Raw genomic sequence first — 21,911 nt, 5'->3', positions numbered from 1 at the left:
CCTCTCACAGCCCAACCCTCATATAGTTGCTCATAAATCTTTGAGTGTCTGCCTTTCTGTGTTCTAATTCAAATGGCATGAAGTTTTTCTTTTGGCCTTTCTGTCTACTTAGAAACAAACTCGAATGCTAAGCACGCTGGCTCTCAATCTGGACTTCTCACAGTCCTTACCCAAGCAGCTTCTGAACCCTCAGATTCTCACTCAAAAGAACGACACATCTCTTTGTCATCTCTCTCCACCGTGGCTACATTTACATCTCATTTATCCTGTTGTTTTTCTCTCAAAATCTAATAAAATAGTTACTGACCTTCCTTTCTAGTGTATTTGTAAAATGTCTTTACCAATAAGATTAAAACCCCACGAGAGAAAAGCCTGGCTCCCCAGTGAATGACAAGTCAATCTTTCAAAAAATAAAAAATAAAAGGTAGGAATGGTGAAGAAAGGGCATTGCTTATGTCCGTCAAGCATTTATATGTTTATTTTTTATTTTTGTTCAATGGAAATTGTGGAGAGTCATCCATGGTAATATTGAGAAAGAAAACAAAAGAACTTGGAATTAATATCCAACCTTTTCTAAAGCAGGCTGGATTCAATAATATTGGTAAGTTGAATGCTGCCCTTTCCTGCTTCCTCCAGTAGAAGTCAGTATCCTAATTCCCTGGTGTTATGGTAACTGTGGTAAGAGATACTATGCAGAACAGGCTAAACCAAGGAATCATGATATAAGTGGATTGTCCCAGGTGGGCCAAAACCAATCATAACCAGGATCTTAGCATGGCAGAGGCAGGAGTCCAGGCTGGTAATCTGATTACAAATGGAATCATTTAGAAACAACCTGTGAAGATAATAGAAAGACCACAAACCAAGGAATCAAATTGAAATAACCCACTTGAAGTTACAAACTGCCATGCTTATTAGGCTGACTGAGAGTAAGCTAGCACCTCAGGAAAAGCTCTTGGTAAAGAAAACAGGCCAGGGTAGGGCTTTAAAATCAAAAGGTGGCGATAACACCACACAGGACACAGGCTGAGGGTATTTTACAATGTACCCTTCCACAGCATGGAAGGAGTGTCCCTTAAATCAGTAAAACACCATACAAAGATTGTATCCTGGAGTGATAATTGAGATCCATCCAACTCTGCTCCCTGCAATGAAGAAGGAATTCCTTTGTTTAGAATACAGGAGCTACCATTTGTTTACATGCTGGGTAAAGCTATCAGACTATTAAAACAAGAAAGAATCCAAAATTTAAAATGTCCCCGGGGATTTCCAAAGGTTTAAATCTTATAAATAAGAGACCGTGTAGAAGAGACAGCTTGCAGGAGAAGGGTAGGAAGGTCAGGGAACCATTCTTTGGCCAAATTCCTTGGTTAAGTATTATCACTTGCCTTCTACTTCAATCCTACCCTCACACAAGGACCCTGAAGGAGCAGGTGGAGACTCCCGGCATCTTCCTGCCAAATTTTTCATTGTGGCCATATTGGATAAATCTTATTTTTCTGCTTTTCATTGTTTATTTGACTCTTTTAATTGGCTTACAGAAGACAAAAATCCCTGTGATTAGAAGACGGGACATACAGCCCTGGGTTGCTGAGACAGCCAGAGTCAATTCTTTCTTTTTTCCTATTATTATTTTTTAACTTATTGCTTCACCAATTTATTAAATATATGTGACTTAGTTTGATCATATTATCCTCTTAACTCCTCCCCCTCCCACTGAACCCTTTCTTCTTCCCAAGTCTCCATCATGTTTTAATGTCTTCTTCTTCTTCTTCTTCTTCTTCTTCTTCTTCTTCTTCTTCTTCTTCTTCTTCTTCTTCTTCTTCTTGTTCCTGTCCCATGGGATTTAAGGAGGATTGTTGGCATGAGCATTGATGGAGGCTGTTTGCTCGAGCAAGGGCAAATCATCTGTGCCTTCAACTGAGGAATATGACTCTACCAGCAAATATCAACTGCTTGCTGGTCCCCAGGAAGAGGGGAGACCTCATGAGCCCTGCTCTCCTCCATCATGGGACATGGATGGGCACTGTCTTAAGCAGATAGGCACGGCCACAGTAAGTTCACAGGTGTGACAACCACGTAGTGTCCAGAATGCAGTGTTTCCTAGCGCTCTTTCCACTTGGGGATCTTACTTTCTTTCCACACTTTCCATGATGTTCCCTTAGCCTTGGATGGGAGGAAACAGATTATGATAAGCACTCTGCACTCACTTATTCACTCGTTAGTCCCTGCATTAACCATCACCCACTGAAGATAGATGGTTCTCAGATCCAAGCAAAGAGCAGCACAAAACCATGAGTACAGATACAAATATGTAGAAGCAGGCTTAGCATCATATCTATATAGCAAAACAACAGAAGTAGATTCCCCTACACCTTTCCCAGCCATGGGCTTTGGACTAAGTTTACAGGACCAGGCATAAATCCCTCCTGTAGAACATATCTAGAATCCTAAGATAAGAGAATGGCTGGTTCCCTCCATAACAGTCATGCTATTGTTAGTATGACAGAACACATGGTCCTTTCTAGATCTTCTAGAAACCAGCTCTGATGGCACTTTGGTTTGAGCCCAGTAAATCTGGCCTTCAGAACTGTCTATGAATAAATTGTTCTGAGACACTAATTGTATAATAATTCATTACAGGGGACCAAAAAAGTGAACAAACTAACTAACAAAATGTAATACATTACTGTAAACTAATGCAGTAGGAAAACCATGGCATATTTGCTAGTAGAAAACTTACAGACTGTTACCGCAAAGGAGGCTACTATGAGCTCCACGATATGAGAATATCCTTGAATTTATTATCCTATTGTTACCACAATTTTACAAGATGGGCACTTTTATCTTGCACTATAAGGATTAAAGTGATATAGAGACAGTAAATGGTGCCAAGTTTCAAAACTTAATGTAAACTAAAAGTCTGCTTACAGAATTTTCAGTTACATAATCTCTGACAAGTCATTCTCACTCTAAAACTGAAATTCCTCCAGCTAATAGACTAGTTATTTTACTTATTAATTTTTTTATTAAGCTGTGTGCTGTTGTTATCATTTGGAGTTTTGTGGGGGACTTGGGGGTAAGCAAACTATGGCATTCTCTGGTTGTTTTGACTTTTAGTGACTTTTGATTTTTCAGGTAAGAACTTAAAAAGCTGTGTTTCATACTCCTCAATTTTCTAGTCTTAGTCAACTTTGTGTTACTATAATAACATGCCACACCTGGTTAATTTATAAGAAAAATGTATTTATCAAAGTTTTGGAAACTTTGAAATCCAGAAGCCACCATCTGACAAAAAGTCCTCCTTGGTAGCAACTAAAACAGTGGTTCTCAGCCTTCCTCGTACTGTCATCCTTTAATGCTTTCCTCATGCTGTGGTGATCCACAGTCACAAAATTATCTTCATTGCTACTTCACAACTGTACTTTGGCTACTGCTGTGAATCTTCATGTAAATATCTGATACAGGATATCTAAAATGCAACCCCTGTGACAGGGTTGTTTGACTCACAACAGGATCACAACCCACACATTGAGAACCACTGATGGGGTCAGGTGGAGACCCAACACACAACCCTTTAGTTGTTATTAATCCATTATTGAAGGCTGAATCTTTATTCATGCAACAAACGCCTCCCGTTGAGGGCCCACACTCGCACTTGATTGCATTGATAAATGTGTTTATAACACAAAATTGCAGGTGACATATTTAAACCATAGGATACCTCCAAAGTATATACACGCCCATTAGGAGCTAAGGACTAAGTTTTATGTCATGGTGTTTGGGGTTTCTGTTTGTTTTGCTGCGTATCCACCATCTGCTCCTTGCCACACCTTATACTTTTCCCCAGAGGTTTGATAAGCACACATTCCATTTCTACTTTACTTTATGTCCTGCGCTTTAGCCTCCTTGAATTCTTGAGTGTTTGTCTTGTCAGGGCAAATGACACAAGCTAACATTTCAACCTTCCTCTACTTAACCACTTCAACACTTTGTGCCTTATACCTCCCCTCTATACAGTCTGGTACTCTGGATAAGTCAATTTTTTTCCACACCTGACCATTGAGGGAAAAGACCTGATTTATATTCCATCAAATTAGTTGTTCATAATTATCATAGGCAAGTGGTACAGAAGGTGACATAGTTGTGGTCTGTAAAGCCTCTGTCTAAGGGCGTCCAGTACACTACCAATTCATGTCCCTCAAGAAGGTGTAACACTTGGCAGTTGAAGGCCATATTTTTTTCCTTCCAATGACACCTCAGAGGAAGCTGTGAGTGGTGTTACAGTGACAGACCCTCTGAAGGCACTAATCATAGTGCTCACTGGTTTCAGTTTAGATGGTTTTCATAACATTTGGTTGGACAGGGCTCCCATTTAACATGAGCAGATTCACAATTGATGTCAGTAAAATAAGCTAAGATTTACAAATATGGAACATACTATCTCCAAGTATCAAACAACTAAACAGTGCTTGACTTTTCACATTGTGGGTCCCAAGACAGACAACAGTGAGATCTTGAGAGTGCCAGAAATGAAACAGCCTTCACTTTAGTAAATAAATGTCATGAATGTAGCCAGTTAGGCAGTACCTTGCACTTATGTGTTGTTTTGGTTAGTTTTATGTCAACTTGACATAATCTGAGAGTAGGAAACTTACCTGAGAAACTGCCTCCATAAGATCTGGCTCTAGGCAAGCCTATTGGGCTTACCTACAGGGCATGTTCTTAATGAGTGATGAATCGGGAAGAGCCTAGCCCATTGTAGGTAGTGTCATCCCTGGGCTGGTGGTCCCAGGATGAGCAAGCCATGAGGAGCAAGCCAGTAAGCAGCACTCCTCCATAGCCTCTGCATCAGCTCCAGACTCTATCTTCCTGCTCTGATTGACTTTGATACTAAACAGTGGTAAAGAAGAGTAAGTGAAATAAGCCCTTTCCTCTCAAATTTGCTTTGACTATGCTGTTTCATCACAGAAATAGAAACTCCACCTAAGACAAGTATGAAACATGGCCCCTTGCAAGGATACTGGTAGATAATTATGCTTCCTTTAAGGGTATTTCAAATTGATGCCCTTAAAGGATGAAGTCATTGGTGAGATATCATGTGTATTTACAGAGAAGGATGGATACAGTAATTTTGCCTAAGCAGCTGTGTGCGATGGCAGGTTGCCAAGTGCCCATGTTAAATGTGTTTTGTGTCCCTTCAGAGGTAGCACATCCCACCCTGCTTGGTTCTGGAATCCTGACTAGAGATGGCAAAGGAATGAAGAAAGGACCGACACACACAAACAGGTGCAGAAAAGCATTAGATGAGCTATGTGCAGGCTGATGCGGCTAGAACCACTATGCAAGCAAGGCAGACCTCAGCATCTTTATTAGGTACGTTGCAGGTGTTATCATTGCTCTGTCTTGGTAGACTGGTGAGAGGTGTCTGTGGATGAGCAGTCTCAGGCTATAAAGAACCAGAAGGAGGAAGTTGCAGGTGTAGATTTTGCACATACTGGTCAATTATATGTAAATACTACTCTTTGCATACATTGCCAACATTGGCACTCAGACCAGAGGAAGGCTTTGGCATCCCTCTGAGCTGGATGGGGAGCAGTGGGTTGCCATTATCATGGGGATGAGACCATGATCTTTGATAAGACTCTACCAATGTGAACAAACACATTTCTTTGTCTGCTCCTTAGACATCCAATCAAGGCCTCTTTGACTCCCTCTACAGATAAGGCAAACTGAAACACGGAGACTGTTGCACCAGGCAATGAACAGCATATGTTAATCAAATCTGTATTAGCAAGTTTCTCCTAGTTTTCAAAGGCCTTGTAGTTCAATGTCATGATGTGATCTGGCAAGAGATCTGATTATAGAGAGCAAGTGTTTTAAGAAAATTGAGAATTAAGCACAAGGACTTAACATGGCCCATGGCATCAAAGGGGTGATAATCCACTTGGGGGATAACCACCTCTAAACTCATTAGGTCTGTAAGCACTGCAGAGTTTAATCACCTCCTACCATATTGTTTCATATTTGCTTTTTTTCTCACTCTGAGCTGATTGTCATTTCAGGAGCTTATCTTGGCATGTACTACAACTAAAATAAAATAATAATAATACTATTGAGATCTGCATCTGTAACAAGTTTTCAGAAAGCCAAGATAGCTCCACACATGGTTCAAATTAAGGTATGCCAACATCTTTTCATCCAGAGAGACCCCACTCTATACAAAACTCATGTAGGATTGAATGGTGTAATCGTAACTTCGGTATTTAACTTAAAAATCAGAAAAAAAAAGTCTTTAGTCAAAATGCACTCATGTATGTGTCTACGGAAACACTATTGTGTCTACATTTTATTTGCCTCTTTTTTTCCCTGCAGAAACAAATAAAATGCTTCCTTTTTAAGAGGGAACACATCCAAGCTGTGCAACCTGGGCAGGTGTAAAATTAGAACAATGACAGTGGGTCTGGAATATTTCTGCCACAGGGCCCTTTTGGCACCTGTTAGCCAGTCATTCAGAGAAAACCTTGGGAGCTGAAGACACTCCAGTTCTGTGGACATTCCATCCCAAAATAGGTTTTTATCAAATCACTGTGCCAAAAGAAGCAGCAGGGTGGGCAGACTCCCTGCTGCGTGGCTCAGCAACTGTCCCCATGGCGGCAGCGGCCACTTTGTCGCTGCTATCTAAATCCACTTTTGGTTGCACAGCTGATTTTCTCCTTTGTCCTGCTCTTCCTTTCTGGTTTCATAGGGAGCATCAGCCACTGAAATGCCCACACAGCTGTCTGCAGTTGTCTGACAGTGACCACCACCGTGCCCAAGAGTTAGCTATTCTCTCACCAAGTCCATCCATGAGTAGACTGAAAGGCAAACTGGAAAAGAAACAAAACCATTAGGTTTGATTTAAGTCAAATAAGTGACAAAGCCCCTTGTACAGAGCCAGTTGCCTTGGTGGATTTATCCTTCTCCTCTATTGAAGGAAAACCCAAGTATCTCATCCAATATATTCTTTACTTTTTTTGTTTTGTTTTGGTTTGGTTTGGTTTGGTTTTTCAAGACAGGGTCTCTCTGTGTTAGTCTTGGCTGGCCTCGAACTCACAGTGATCCACCCGCCTCTGCCTCCCGAGTGCTAAGATTAAAGGCATGCACCACCACGCCCGGCTATATTCCTTACTTTCATATCCTCCAATTTTAAACATTAAAGCTTCAGCCATAAAAAATGACACTTTTAAAGTAATGCATTCATTGTATAAGCACAAATACACCTCTTCCTGCATTGGCTTGTGAACACCCATAGAATTCTCCAGTCTCTGCTTCTTGCCTTGTTGTAGGAGTGCTGGAGAGACAAGTCCTACCTTGTCTGGCTTCCATATGCATTCTGGGAACCCAAACATAGGTTATGTTGGTCCCACTAGGCAAGAATTAGAACACCACCACAATTTTAAACCAAGTTGGAAATGAGCTTGATATTTATTGGGGTGTGCCTAAGAGGTTACCAGTAACTGCCTGGTTAAATAAAGCAGCCCTAAGTGCATTTCTTACGGCTCTTTTAAGGAGTAAAATCACTAGTTGCAAAGTAGATTTACAGAAGACTATGTAGCAACCTGTGTAGAAAAAATCTCAAAAAGTAAAACACAAAACAAACAAACAAAAACTACCTATCACTATGTAGTCACCATGGGATTAGTAAGTTAAAAGACAGATGCTAGATCCTTTTTAAAAAATAATCTCTTTACTTTTATGTGCATTGATGTTTTACCTGCATGTATGTCTGTGTGAGGGTGTCAGATCTTGGAGTTATAGACAGTTATGACCTGCTATGTGGGTGCTGGGAATTGAACCCAGGTCCTCTGGAAGAACAGTCAGTGCTCTTAACCATTGAGCCATCTCTCCAGACCCTAAATTATTACTATATAGTAGATACACCTCTCCATAAGTTTATCTGGTCATTGCCAGAACACTCTTCATGTGCAGAGATTTCGGAAAGCTTATGAGAAAACTCGAAGTAAACAAGGCAAGAGTCATATAATGTGTGTTCCTCCCAAGGGTTATTCTTGGAAAGTGCCCCTCAGAGGTGTAAACAGGAATGAGATTTGCTTCAGATTATCCATCATCATACTTTTTTTATTCAAACATGTTTCTAAGCATCATTTGTCCTCCTCACTGTATATAGCCTGAACTCATGTGACCTTCCCCAGTAACCAGATTCAGCTTGAACTCAAGTGAACCTTGCACATATGACTTTGCCTAACCCTCAGCATATAAATGGTCTGGTTTCCTGAATAAAGATGGTTATTGCATAAGACTTTGGTCCGCCTCATTCTTAGGCTCCGCTCTCCCAGGTTCAATTAGAGTGGTAACAATTAAGATGGAAAAAAATAAATAACATGCTTCTGAATGATATTTTACTATACTCATAGATCAGTGCCTAGCCCAGTCATTATCAGAGAGGCTTCCTCCAGCAGCTGATGGAAGAAGACTGGCACAGACACCTAGAGAGCCACAGCCAAACAGTAGGCAACATTAGGTGGAGAGAGTTCAAATCGGAGACCTCCTTTGGGTTCTTCCCAGGGAACCCCAGGGAAAACGGGGAAAGAATTCTAGGAGCCAGATGAGTCAAGGGACACCAGGAGAACACAGCCAACAGAATCAACTAAGTAAGGCTCATAGGGGCTCACAGAGACTGAAGCTGTGTGCTCTGCATATACGTGATGGTTGTTAGCTTGGTGTTTTTGTGATGCCCCTAACACTGGGGGTGGAGGTATCTCTGACTCTTTTGCTTGTTGTTCTTCCTATCGCCCAGCCCTGATATGAGGGGTTGTGCCTGGCTTTATTGTATCTTGTTAAACTGTATCCCTTGGAGGCCTGCTCATTTTTTGAAGGGAGACAGAGGAGGAGTGGATCAGGGAAGAGAAGGAAGGTGGGGGAGGGAACTAGGAGGAGTCGAGTGAGGGGAAAAATACAGTTGGAATGTATTATATGAAATAAGAATAAATTTAAACATTTAAAAAAAGAATTGGGAAAAATATCCGAAGAAGTCAAAGAAAGAACTCTATTTGCTAAATTATCTACTGATAAAGTTCTAGAAAACTTACCAAATTATTCCAACTGCAGATAAACCTATTTGTGCAACAACTGTGTTGTTCATATTTCCTAGAAAGAGGTATTTCTTATCTGACACCAAAGCCTGCTCAATCCCAACTTCAAAAAGTAAGAAATTAATAAATTCAACCTCATACAGTAATCTCCTTTCCAGTTTTCCAGCCATTTACTGGGTGTCATCAAATAAATTATTTTAAAAATACAATAAGCCAGCAAGGTGGCTCTGTAGGCAAAGGTCAGCTATAAAGCCTGATACCTAGTTCAATCCACAAAGCCCACATGATAGGAGAAAACTGACTCCTACATGCTATGCTCTGGCCTCCGTGTGCATGCTATAGCATGTGTGTGTGTGCACAAATGTTTACACACATACACACTAAATAAATTTTTCTTTAACAATTACATAGACTAGATTTTGAAACAATAGGGATTCATGTTTAGGTCTAGTAATATAGCCCAGATAGAAAGTACTTCGCTGGCATGCATCAGGCCTAAGTTCGATGCCAGAATCACAAGGAAAACAAAAGAGAAAGAAAGTAATATTCCACCACAAGAAGTCACAACCTTTCATGTTATCTTTCATCTCTTAGGAGTAGACCCCTACATGAAAGCCTGATGCCCTGCCCTTCACAGGGCTGGCAGTCTTTCTCACTTGTGTGCCCAATCTTTGCTCTGTAAGCCATGGTCCTTCATCAGAAAAAAAGAAACCCTCCCCGTTTTCCCTGCAATTATTAATCTCTTCTCCTTTTCACTAGGACAGAGATCTGGCCCTCTTTATGAAAACTGCTGCTGATTTGACTCTCTAGAGAAGATATTTAAGAAATAGCTTTTCTCCCATGATTCTCTCATCTAGAGTCCCACTAGAATGTCCTCTCCTCTGTCACAGTTTCCTGGTAAGTGAAGGCTTTCGTGGGACATGCCCGTTGGGCTAATATGCAGATATAAGTGAGTATATACCATTTGAGTCTTTCTGCTTCTGGGTTAACTCACTCATTATGATCATGGGAGAAAGGCAAAGTAGAAGGACCCAGAGGGCCCTAGAAGCCTACAAGTAGAACATTATGATAGGCAGATTTGGGCACAGGGGTCCCGCTCAAACTACGGCACCAGCCAAGGACAATACAGCGGTAAACCTTAAGCCCCTACCCAGATCTAGCCAATGGACAGAACACTCTCCACGGTAGAGTGGAGAGTGGGATATTACTTTCTCACATACTCTGGTGACTCACCTTTGACCATGTCCCCTGGACGGGGAGACCTGGTGGCAATCAGAGGAAGGACAGCAAGTTACCAAGAAGAGACTTGATACCCTATGATCATATAGAGGGGGAGGTAATCCCCCTCAGGAACAGTCATAGGGGAGGGGAATAAGGGGAAATTGGGAGGGAGGGAAGAATGGGAGGATACAAGGGATGAGATAACCATTGAGATGTAAGAAGAATAAATTAAGAAAGGAGGAAAAAAAAAGAAAAAAAGAAAAAAAAGAAATAGCTGACTAGTATAAGGGGCAAGGAAGCTATTCCAACATCGTTCTGAGCTAAATATCTTTATCTTCTGTTAATATGCTTTAAAACTAACCCGAGGAGACTGATGTTAGGAGTGGGCGATCTCTAAGGTGTTGTTGTGTAATTACTTCCTCTGATCTGAAACATCTCCTGGGGGGAATTGAGGGGGGAGAACAAAAGACTGAGGAAAATAACACAACTTAGAAGGGTCAGAAATCTCACTGAAGTTAAAAGACTTACAAAGCTACTACTGGCGCATGTATGCAATAAACAGCCGTGTGGCGAGAACACGTGAGTAGAGACCACAGAGAGTCACACAGAGAGCTACAGAGATGCAGCCATGGTGGGTCCTTACCCATACTGGAGTGGGCTTTTTGGTAATGCAGCTGAGTTGTGGGCTATCTTCCAGAGGAGATCACTTGGACACAGGTTCAAGCCGATTGAAAGTCTTTATTAGCCACCCAGAGACCACACTGTTTGGGACCGCAGTGTAGACCCGAGCCTCTCTCAGGGTGGGTTTTTAAGCACAAAAACTTTAGGGAGTACAGAAGTCCTTATGCTCACAGACAAGCACTAGGAAATCTGGGAATGTTAAAGACACAGGTGGTCTCTTCAAACGAGAAGTATAGCCTTTTCTCACCTGGAGACCTGGGAATGGATACGGTCAGTAGCCTAGTGGTCCCTGCAATGTCTGCGTGGCTAGGCATAGTGAGAGTTTCGGTTTCTTTTAAAACCTAGTTATGTGGTGCGAATATGTTTTTATTTTAATCCCAGGTGCTGGATAAGAGGCTGGATCATAGCAGGCGATGATTATGATTTGCCTCGTGCACTAGCAGGGGCATGGTCTTTGCCAGCTCCAGATAGTTTAATTCTGGGGACTCTGGACGAGGTATAGATAGAAGAGGCCCTGAGAGGGCCTGTAGCAGCTGCTGCTCTCACTGCTACTGTCCTCCGCTGCTATTTGCTATTGTGTTTGCTATTGCTGGATTCCTGGATGGCTGGTTTGCTGAACTGCTGGAGATTCTGACGCTGAAGACTGGACATGCCTCAAGGAGCTCTACATGTTGAATCAGCAAGATGTAGCTCACAGAGGTCCAAACCCCATTTCCCCTCTAATCTTTCTCTCCTACCTAGTGTTGGGGGGGGGGGGGGTTGGAAGAGGTTAGCGTGGAAAAGGGGTCCAAAGGGAGGTAGAAGTATAAGAGCCCATTAAAACAGATTTTTAAACTATGCCAACAGATAGGGGCTCCCCTAGTCTTACAAACAAGGCCAGAGGTAGTTAATAGTGTGGGTGACCTCTGTGCTATCTATAGCATCAGGCCACACATGTCCTGTGGGGGGGGGGTGCCCCCTGCCAATCAAGACCCTAAGAAGAGGACTGGAGATGATTAATAGCCTGGTGATGTCTGTGTTATTTAAATTAACAAGACCACACTAGATCCTCCTCCAGGCCTATAAGACAACACATGTTGTCTATCTACATAACCCATCTTCATGGAAGAGGTGACAAGTATTTTAAAAAGAGCTTTGATGTAATTATGCCTTAAGCTTGACTGTGCACATAGGATTGTGTACACCGGGAAACGTTTTGTCCAAATTGCATTGTATTTATGTACAGCAAAAATAAACTGCCTAGTGCCAGACTCTAGATGTTGGAACCAACACTGGCTACTGAGTTGTGTTGAACTGGACTTCCTTCTTGCCATAGAGAGATCATTACTCTGCTGGCCATGGGGTTTACAGGTAACACACACACACACACACACACAAACACGTGCAACACACACAAAAATAATACCATGGGTTGACACACCTCAGCTAGTGAGAACAGTTAGGTAGAAGCAGAACTACAAAAGCCAAAAAAACCAAGGTTAGTAGATGTAGGAACTTTCCCTGAACAGTGCAGGCTTTGGTGGATTAGGTCTTCATTGTGGTGTTAACAGCTAGTGCTTCCCAGGTGCTGGATTCCACTGCCTGAAGAGTACTTCTATCATGGCATTGGTTGTGCTAAGTTATGGGGGACCCATTACAGCTGTTTGAGTTACTCACATTTCTTCTCAGTGACCCCTTTACCCGTGATCCTGTAAGAAATCTGATAATCTTATTACATTACCACCCTAGACACAAGAATTGCTTATTTGGGCCCTTGCCAGTCCCTCATCTGAAGGCACAGACAAGTATTCATGTCTCCCAAAATGGATGGAGCCCACATGAATGAGAACCATGCCCTTAAAAAGAGACGTCAGGGAGAACCCCTTTAGGGCTTCCACTATGACAGACACAGAAGATAGCCACCTATGAATTGGCAGGGGGCCCTTCCACAAACATCAAGCCCGTCGGTGCCCTGAAGTGGAGAACTCCACAGCCTTCAAATCTATGAGAAATAAATGTGTGCTGCTTATGGGCTGCTTCAGTCTAGCCTGCTTTGCTAAATCACCCTAAAAACACTGAAACAAATGTCTGTGGGGAGGAGGAGGTTCAATTAGTCTCTCTATGCGAAGAACTACCACTTTCTGGAAACTATGCTAGCACTGAGAATACGGGAAGAAATGTGCTTAGTTCTTATTGTAGAAGACCTCACAGGAGAAGGCAAAGTCTACACAGCCACAGTGCACTGTTATAAACGAGCCCAGTGTTCTGCTGCTGCTGAATGGAGTGATGATGAAAGAAACAGGCAAGAAGCCACCTGGGGGAGATCATTACAAGCCAGAGGGCACATCGATTTCAAATTGACAGATCATGAGTACCAGCGATACATGCCAACAGAAAGCCTAGCCCTAGAGGTAAATGCAGCTCAGTCCGGAAATTCACAGAGAAGTGATTACTTGAAGGAAGATGGAGTCTTATCAGAGAGGAGAGCAGGGAATGGCACTAATGCCCTGGAGGGATCAGGGACCACGTTACATATACTAGCTAATTAAGAAGTAGGTGTTTTATGTATGTGAAAATATACATGTTAGAAATATCATAGCAGTAATTGTGAAAATCACATGGGAGAAGATGAACCTGGGACAGGAAACACACCAGAAAATAACACATAAGAAGAAATACCAAGGACAGAAACCAAGGCAGTCAGTGTCTTAGTTAGGGTTTCCATTGCTGTCAAGAGACACCAGGACCACGGCAACTCTTATAAAGGAAAACATTTCACTTTGGGGCTGGCTTACAGGTTCAGAGGTTTAAGTCCATTATCATCACGGCAGGAAGCATGGTGGTACCAGGCAAACAAGGGGCTGGAGAGGAAACTGAGAGTTCGACATCTGGATCAGCAGGCAGCAGCCAGATCAACCCTAAGCCTGGCTTGAGTTCCTGTAAGCTCAAGGCCCACCCCTGTGACACACTTCCTCTAACAAATCCACAGCTAGTCCAACAAGGACCTACCTGTAATAGTGCTAGAATAAATTAATTAAAAAATGTAATAAAAAAAAAAACCAGTGCTGCTCCCTATGAATCTATGAGGGTCACTTTTATTCACTCCCTGGGCCCCGTAGGTTTGAAACCATATCATAATGCAAAATGCATTTAGCCCATAGTCCCCCATGGTCTATCACAGTCTCAACATCGTTTAAAGGGACACAAAGCTGGAAGTTTCTTCTGGGGCTTATCTCTTAACTGCCTATATAATCAAAATTTAAAAGTATAGCATATACTTCCAACATGCAACGGCACAAGATATAAACCATCATCCTAAATGGGAGGAAAAAGAACGTAATAAGGAAATGCCAGACCAAAGCAAGACCAAAACACCAACTGGGCAAACTCCAACCTCCCCATCTCCATGTCTGATAGCGAAATGATCTTCAGATCGCCAGCTCCTTTCAGCTTTGTAGACTGCAGCACACTTCTGCCTCTCGGGCTGATCCCACTGGCTGTCAGAATCTTTTCTCAGGAGGTATCCCATGACTCTGCCTGGCATCACCAACATCTTGGGGTCTCCATGGCAATCCAGACTTCACCTTCACAGCTTCACACACAATGGCCTCTCTAGGCCTCCATGGAGGGAACGCTCTTGACGTATGCCTGGCTTCAGCTGCTTTCCTTGGGTGCAGTGTGAGACCCCACAACTCCTTTCTTGTGCCCTTGAAAGCCAGAAGCAGGCAGCCAATGCTGCCAAGTTCTGCTACTTGCTGGGGCTAGAACACGGCCCCCTTGCTCAAACACATTTTCACCCGTGTTCTGTTTTAAACGGTTACCTTTGCTAAGAATGGCGGTACTGGAATTCATTCTGTAGACCAGGCTGAAAGAAAGAGTGACAATGGGCCTGGCTTGAGCTTCCATACTTCTGAACCTCAAAGCCCACCTTGCCCCCTTGTGACACATTTTCTCCCACAAGGACACATCTCCAACATCTTTTTGAAATCTGTGTCTTTATTCCTTTCTGAAGATGCTTTATGTAATATTTTAAGCTCTTAGTGGCCAACTTAGATAAGTAAATATTTACACTTATTTTTGCTTCCTAATGGTGTTTAAAACCTTGTTTACATCTTTAATCTATGACACAGATACAACATTGAACAGCACGCACTTTAGGTATGATACTTTTCTGTCTTTTCCAGAAAAGGGTACATGCTTCTAGTTTGTCTTTTCTATACCTCCATCTGCAGGGGTAGGGGTGGGCTGGGAGAGTAGCTGAGTAAACTCGAGTGGGTAGGAAAGTGGGGAGGACACTCTGGGAGGAATTGTGGGAGGAGGAAAAGTGAACAGAATGTATTAAATCAAAAAAAATTATTTAAAACAAAATTTAACATAATCTGATTAGGTCTCTACCAGAGTAGGATCAATTTGCTTGTTTGAATGACACACATGGAGGTTGCAAGTAGATGCATACCTCATAAATATAGCCAGTTGTTTAAATATTGTAGAAAACCATTCCCTGTGTCTAGCCCAAGCACACAAGAGCAGAGGTGGAACTAGGAGCTCGGCTCTGTAGCTGTGGGTGTCATTCCGGGTCAGAACACACTGCACTGGCTCTGCTGCTTTCCAGTTACTCCATTAATAGCTACTGGGAAGAGAAGAAGCACATGACCCAAAATGATGATCTCATCAAGTCCTGCAAGCTACTGTACTCACACTGCTTAGAGGGAATTTGCCTTCAACCAGCTTAAGCAGAGGAAACAAGATAAAAGTTTTCCTACCTTCTGACACAGTAAAACCACCTGGAAACCCTGTACTGAATGTGTCAGAATATCACTGAAAGGCCTAAAATTAAAGTCGTGTTTCCCTAGGTTTGTATCTGAGACATGGAATTGGAAGCGGAGAGAGACTGAGGCAATGTCTTTTATTTCCTGTGGCATGCACGAGTTGTTAAGAAGCAGAGAAGAACCTGCATAATAGTACTGGAACACTTCCAGAAGAACCACTTCTGTAGGAGTTTTGCATATCCTTAATCATCACAGTCCCACGTGTGTGGTGGCATCGCATCAGCATTTGGTCCTTCATCCATGCATTCAGTCCTTCACCACGACATCCAATCCTTTACCCACGCCCTCGGTCCTTCACCCACCCACTGGGTCCTTCATTCACGCACTCAGCCCACTATAAAGTCAGTAATAACACTGGTTAAAAGCACGGAGGTCCCCCTCAGTCATAGACCTAGGAGAGAGGAATGGAGTGAAAGATGGAGGGAGGAACAGGAGGATAAAAGTGATGGGATAGCAACTTAGTTGTAATCTGAATAAATTAATTAAGTAAAATTGTTAATTAAGTGTTAAACAAAAGCATCAGGCTTCATTTGTAGAATGTTTTCTCTCAAACTTGCTTTCTACCTCGGTAAAACAATCTTTAGGGTCCAAATAGAGGAAGAAGAATCAATGAGACTGGAAGATGGAGGCGTTAAGACTAAAATGGAAAGAGTTTTTAAATAGGACATGTCAAATACCATTAGGAATTTAAATAAGTTGGGAGGCTGAGGCAGGCATATCTCCCAGTGAAAAGCCTGTTTATTCAACATAGAGATTCCAGGCCTTCTGTCACTACATAGTGAGACCCTGCTCCCAGATAGATGGATAAGTAGGTAGACAGACATATAGATAGGTGGATAGATAGGTAGATGGCAGATAGATAGATAGATAAACTGCGAAATAAAGCTAGTTCTCTTGGAGCTAGAGAGACGTCTCAGTGATGGTTAAGAGCAGTGTCTGCTCTTCCAAAGGAACTGAGTTCAATTCCCAGCACCCACATGGCAGCTCACAACTGTCTGAAACTACAGTTCCAGGTGATCTGACACCCTCATACCAATCAGTGCACATAAAAATAAAATAAATTAAATTAATTATTTTTTTTTAAAAGAAATAGAGTTAGTTCTCAAAAATGCCACAAGACTGCTAAGTAAGAAAGGGGGAAAAGTAGAAAAATCAACAGCTACTGTGCATCTGCTATGGGCCAGGTGCTGTGCTTGGTGATAGGCATACTATGAGAGCACTTAGACAATGTATATACCAAGAATCTTACCTATAAAGAAGGAATCCCAAAAAAACAGACCTTTCAGATTAAGCCCCTGTAGGAAGAACACAACAGCCTTGCAAAATCCTAAAATCTAACCACGCAAAGCAATGGAACTGAACAAGGTTTGGTGGGCTCTAGGCAAGGTGAGCTGTGCAGTATGGAGGACAGGCTATAGTTGCCATATTTTCAGTTTGAATAAGTAAGCTTAGTGAGAGGACAGGAAGCCAAACTAAAAGAGTAACTGCAAATCACCGATAAGTTAAGTAGAAACACAGCGAACTATCATCAAAACGGGAACACAAAACATCCAGCAAAAACAACTAAGGAAGTCATATCTAAGGCAGCTGGAGTTCCCAGGAGAAAGAGTCCCCAGGCAGAGAGGGTGTCCACTGGGGTGAGGTGTCAAGTGGAAATAACAAACAGCAAGAAATAGAGATCATATCATCTAACTGGGGGCTTACAGCATGAGGTTGAAATAACAGTTGGAGCTCTCAGTTGAGATTTGTCTCCATGGTTGAGCCTCTAAAGGCTGAATGTCCTATGGCTGAACTTCCCACTTCTCTTACACACTGCAATCACTTTTTAATTTTTATGTGTGTATGTATAGATCTGTTTGCCTGTACGCGCACCACGTGTGTGCAGTGCCCATGGAGGCCAGAAGGGGGCGGCAGATCCTTCGGAATTCTGAGCTTTCTAGTGGTGGTGGTGGTGGTGGTGGTGATGGGAATCAAACTGGGTCCTCTGCGAGTGCAGCAAGAGCTCTTAACTGCTGGGCCATCTCTCCAGCCACCTGCAGGTACTTTAATCTCATGCAATAAACAACAGTCTCACCAGCTGGGAACAGTTCACCTTCTAACTGTGCTAAGGGTACAGTTTTCTTGCTGCACTTTTTCCCCTCCCTGTCACAGAGTTGGATGGACCAGCTCAGCCTCAGGTGAGGCCTTGCAGGATGCCTTGAGATGAATATAGCTGGGTTTGAAATGCAGAATGAACACACTTTTACTTGCAGGGTCAGCTACTCAGCCCATATCATACATGGCAATTTGGCAATATGCATTGATACACATTCTGCGGAGTTAAGGATAAAAACAAAAGTGTAAGGGCTGGAGAGTTGACTCAAAGGTTAAGAGAACTACTGCACTTCCAGAGGACCAGGATTCTGTTCCCAGTGCCAACATCAGGTGGTTCCCAACTCCACCTCCAGGCAGATCCAGTGCTCCTAGCCTCCACAGACTCCTGCCCTTGAACACACAGATCCATCCCCCACAGAGGGACACAAACACATAACTTAAAATGATTTTTAAATTTTTAAATTAAAAGTCAGATGCCACACGTCTTCAAATAATATCTCCAGCATAACCATACACTGCCTTAAAAGGGTTTGTGTGTGTACAGTGACCCTCAGAACTCCATGCCCAAAGGGGCAGGAAAGGAGCCTGCAGGAGGGAGAGGGATAGAGGCTTCAACGCAGATAGCAAGCTCACTGGAGGGTAAGCAATGAGCAATCTGCTGCATTGCTAAAAGCCAGAAGGCTAAGCACAGGAAGCGTTCTGTAAGTGTGAAACCAGTATTGTAAGAGGAAATGGAGACATTTCAGAGCTGGAAGTCAGCCACCTTTGTCTAAGACAGTCAACCAATGAAATTTCAAGTATATAATGTATACGCAACCAAAACAGAGTTACCCATATATATGTTTAAAGTGAAACCTATATGCTTTTGCAGAGGGGAAGTTAAGAGGGAGGTGTTTGGTTTGTTTTATTGTCCTCTAATCTGCCTGTAAAAAAAAAACACACACACAATTGTTTTTTTAAATTAACAAATGTAGTACTTTATTTTCTAGGTAAAAGTGAAATACATTAATGGTGCGAGCCTACTTCACCACTATTCAGAAAGATAGCACACCTTGGGGGCCTTCTTTCTGAGAGATGTTTATGATTCATTTTTTTCACCTTTGAGCATCATCAATGACTCTAACACCATGGTATTTTATTTTTAAATAACATAATTTTCTGTTTCTTTTTATCCTTTTCTTTTTTTAAGCTTTCGTTTATTTATTTTTTATATGTTTTATTAATTTATTCATATTACATCTCAATGGTTATCCCATCCCTTGTATCCTCTCATTCCTCCTTCCCTCCCATTTTCCCCTTATTCCCCTCCCTTATGACTGCTCCTGAGGGGGATTACCTCCCCCTGTATATGCTCATAGGGTATCAAGTCTCTTCTTGGTAGCCTGCTATCCTTCCTCTGAGTGTCACCAGGTCTCCCCATCCAGGGGACATGGTCAAATATGAGGCACAAATATTTATCAAGTGGTATACAATCAGACAGCATACAGGGACTGATAAATGAGAAGAATGTGTACCAACAAGTCAAATGTGGAAGCCATGTTGTACATCAGCATAAAGGCCAGACCTCTAAAACGTACATTAATTACAGATGTACAGGTGATAAAGAATGAATACATTGATAGAGAAACAGGTATAGTTAGACAATGGATAAAATAATAATAGTTAGAGGGATTGTAGATGATAAAATTTGCATAGATAGATAGTAGGCATAGATATACATATAGATATATAGATGATACATGATGATTGATAGATAAATAGATAGATGACTAACAGATATTATGATAGATAGATCATACATACATACATACATACATACATACATACATACATGGTAGTAGATAAAAGCTAAAGAAATATAAATCTTTTAAGAACAGGGTTTCTTGAGGGAATGTCACCCAATGACTAGCCCAACCTGAGAGCCACCCCATGAGAGAGACCCCACACCTGACACTATTAACAATACTCTTCTATGCTTTCAGTCAGGAAGCCGGCATAGCTGTCCTCTGACAGGCTACACTCAGCAGCAGATCCAAACAGATGCAGAGACTTGTGGCCAAACATTAGGCAAAGCATAAAAGTGGAAGGAAGGACAGAAGGAAGTGGAGGTAACAGAAGCTCCCCCAAGAAGACCAACAAAGCCAACTAACCAAGACCCAGAAGGGCTTATGGAGACTGACGCACCAACCAAGGACCATGCATAGAATGAACCTAGGCCCCCGACACAGATATAGCACAGTCCCTGACGTGGACTCTGATGCTTGCTTTCTGATCACTCCCTCCCTCCTGGAAGGACTGCCTTGCCAGGCCACAGGGGAAGAGGAATTGTTGAGTCCTGATACAACTTGATGAGGTGGGGGTTTTGGGAGAGGGGGCGGCTTCCACACAGAGGAGGGAACGAAACAGTAAGAGGAAAAGAGGGGGGACTGGGAGGAGAGGAGGGAAGGGCTTACAATCTGGATGCAAAGTGAATAAATAAATTAATTAATTTTTAAAAGGAAAAGGAAAAAGATCTCCCTTGGCAGCTCAGGCTGTGCCAGAACTCAGAATTCTCACATTTCCAATTTTCTAGTGTTTGAATTGCAGACACACTCCACCACACCCAGCTCTTTTTGTACTTCTTGGATGAAACCTACAGAAGGATGCACACCAAAGTATTCCTAATATCTACAAAAGCTCATCCTCGGTTTTATTTATTTATTTATTTATTTATTTATTTATTTATTTATCATTTTTGCATGTAAGGTGCCATGTCTCTCTAGCACCTGCAAACTTTAGATTCATTGCAAAGTACCCCACTGCTTCCAGGAAGTATGTTTGAGCCCCTGAGGATCTATGTCACATAGATGTAATCTGTGTGTGTTCGTGTGTGTGTGTGTGTGTGTGTGTGTGTGTGTGTGATGACGGGAAGTGGGAGATGCTCCTTTTCTTACTTTCCTACTCTGTCCCATCAAGGTGGCCAGGTTCACTCCACACCTCTTCCTAAGGACACTCCTTACTTCCACAACCCCAAAATGCACATGACAGGCATCAATTCACATGCATACTCGTGCACACACACACACACACACACACACACACACACACACATACACACCTCAATCCCCAATTCAGATCCTGGATGCGCACATGGGGAGGGAGTGGAGGAGAAAGGACAGAGTACAGAGCTCTAGTAGGATGTTTGCGGAGACACTGGACCTTGGACTCCAGCTATGTGGAAGCTTGCAGCATCACAGCCTCTACACATGAGCTTCAGTCTCTATTCTCCTCCTTGTCCTTTTTCTGGTTTCACATTCCCAGGTATGTAGGACACAGAGTGTCGATTCAGAACTGGTGTGTTGGAGAATTTTAGTGAGGCAAGATCAGACACACTGATGTAAATAAGGAGAGGAGGAGGACACTGTAGGATTCTAGGGAAACAAAGAGCAGAAACTAAGTGCAGGATGCTATGTACTAAATTCTAAGGTGAGATGTGTCTTCTTTTGTCTGAGAGGCATAGGAGCATACAAAAACAGAGGAAACGAGGACACGGGTTTAAATTCATTACTTCCAACAGCAATGCTATGCGTTGCGGACATTTGAAACACCAACCATCAGCCATAAGGTGCTTGTGTTAAGAGGAATGCTGATCTTCAGGGGTTTTTTGTTATGGTTTGGTTTGGTTTTTTTTGGAGTTTTTTGGGTTTGGTTGGTTGGTTGGTTGGGTTGTTGTTGTTGTGTTGTTAGTTTTTTGAGACAAGGTTTCTCTCTGTAGCCTTGACTGTCCTGGACTTGCTTTGTAGACCAGACTAGCCTAGAACTCACAATGATCCACGTGCCTCTGCCTCCAAGTGCTGGGATTAAAGGCGTGCGCCACCACACCCAGATGATCTTCAGTTTTATGATTGTGCCTGTTAATGGGTTTATTTTGCTTTCATTTAGACTCCAATTATAGAATCATAGTGCAATATTCAATTTATAAACCAAAAATAACATATACTGTTATCAAATGCAAAGGCATATGTACAGAGCA

At 42.3% G+C, this 21,911-nt stretch overlaps 1 long non-coding RNA gene across 1 annotated transcript; it reads left to right on the top strand.

Annotated features, from left to right (window-relative positions):
- Positions 1 to 1,530: 1,530 nt before the first annotated feature.
- Positions 1,531 to 19,968, top strand: LOC311584952. Its single transcript, XR_014775057.1, has 3 exons — positions 1,531 to 2,054; positions 5,205 to 5,376; positions 19,882 to 19,968. It is a non-coding gene; the product is annotated as an uncharacterized lncRNA (long non-coding RNA).
- The last annotated feature ends 1,943 nt before the right edge of the window (positions 19,969 to 21,911 follow it).

This window comes from Acomys minous (assembly GCF_964271855.1).
Source record: "Acomys minous genome assembly, chromosome: 15".
Taxonomy (NCBI): Eukaryota; Metazoa; Chordata; class Mammalia; order Rodentia; family Muridae; genus Acomys; species Acomys minous.
Note: the sequence above shows the minus strand (reverse complement) of the source record. Positions and strands in the feature narration are given on the sequence as shown.